General features: G+C 42.1%; 1 pseudogene; it reads right to left on the minus strand.

Moving 5' to 3' along the window:
• Positions 317-1,140, minus strand: OR7D23P (olfactory receptor family 7 subfamily D member 23, pseudogene; annotated as a pseudogene).

A 1,894-nucleotide genomic window follows, 5' to 3' on the forward strand; every position in this document is an offset into this window, starting at 1 on the left:
GGGGGAAACCACATCAGCACCTGATATGATAAGTGCTTTAAACTGACAGTTAGAAATCTAAAGAATGACTGCAAGAAAGCTGACCACACATGGAACTTTATGGACAGCATATAAGCAAGAAAAGTCAAAAACCAATTACTGAGGACATTGTTAAAGGGAAACTAACACAAAAGCAAATAAAAGTGAAGTCAGGGGAGTTTTGGGAACTGAAGAAATCAAGCATGTCTTTTAGAGGAGAAAAAGAACCAGGAGATTTAAATTGAAACACTAGCCTTTGGGGCTCAAATGTCCCCTAAGTTCGGAGGCCAGTGACCCATCATGGACAAAAGGCTGCTTGGCAAAAGAACCTTCCCAGGGCCCCTTTCACATCCCTACTCCTTAGGCTGTAGATGAAGGGGTTCAGCATGGGGGTGACCATGGTGTACATCACTAAGGCAATCAAGCTTCTCTGGAAAGAATGGGTCACAACAGAACTCAGGTAGACCCCCAAGTCTGTCCCATTGTACAAGGAGACTGCAGAGAGGTGAAAACCACAGCTGGGAAGTGCTTTATACTTGCTCTCAGTGGAGGCCATCCTCATTAAGGAGGAGACAATCTGAGAGTAAGAAAACAGAATCTCAGTGATACGAAACACACCCAGTAGGGTAGTGGCTACATACAAGTAGATGTTTTTGATAAGAGTGTCAGAGAGGGCCACTTTGAGAACCTGAGCCACTTTACAGAAGAAATGTGGAATTTCAGTGCCTATACAGGTCAGCTACCTCAGCAGTAGAATATGAAGCAGGGAGACCCAGGAAATGATGAAGCAAGACATCAGAGAACCCAGACGCCACAGAGGTGTGGGTTCATGATGACTGTGTAGTGCAGGGGGTAGCATATGACCGAAAACTGGCCCGAGGCCATCAGAAAATTGTCCAGCCCAAGAAAAGTCATTAAAAAATACACCTGAGTGAAGCTTCCTATGTAGGAGATGTCTTTTCTCTATGTCTGGATGTTCACTAGCATCTTTGGGACAGTGGTGGAGATGAGGTAGAAGTCAACAAAGGACAGGTTAGAGAAGAACATGGGGGTGTGGAGCTGGGAGTCAGAGCTGCTGGCTAGGATGCTGAGCAGGTTCTTTATCACACTGACCAGGTACATGGGCAGGAATAGCTCAAAGATCAGAGGCTGCAGTTCAGGATCTTCTAGGGGACCCAGGAGGAAGAATTCTGACACTTCTGTGTGGTTTCCGTCTTCCATGTAGCTGATGTGTCTTCTGGGGAAGGAGGCAAAAGCAATGTTCAATGAACATCCACCTGGCACCTCAGGTAGTTGGCACCTCTTGATTTCACCTTTAGGTGGACAAACTCCACCCTCTGTTGATTCTTTCCAATGAACCGATTCACTCAGTCAAGTGGTAGCCCATTTTCATTTTAAATGTGTGTGATCATTCAGACTTTCTCTAACTTAGCAGAAACCTCTCTCCCTCTCTTTTCATTTCCTACTCACTGATTCTAATTCTTCTATTTGAACCTATGGACATAAACCAGTTTATTCTTTGATACGACTCTTCCAAAATAATTGAAGACAGTTAAGGTCTTTTCTTTGATAATTTCCATACTTCCTTCATTCTAATAATTCTATATAGTGGTTAAGACATGGGTTTTCAACTCAAACAATCTTAATTCTGTGACTTGACACTTCATATTGGTGTGACAGTTAACTCTCATGTGTCTTATTTTTTCTTTCTTTCTAAAAATGTGGCTACTGTTATTATCTTCTTTGTGAGGATTAGGAATGGCCTTGTGCACAGTAGAATCTCAATAAATGAAAGCTATTATTATTATTAATTTCTTTTGTGACAATTATTTTTGAACTATAACTCTCCCAAAGTACAGTATAGACATGTGATTTA

The sequence above is a fragment of the Equus caballus genome, chromosome 7 (assembly GCF_041296265.1).
Source record: "Equus caballus isolate H_3958 breed thoroughbred chromosome 7, TB-T2T, whole genome shotgun sequence".
Taxonomy (NCBI): Eukaryota; Metazoa; Chordata; class Mammalia; order Perissodactyla; family Equidae; genus Equus; species Equus caballus.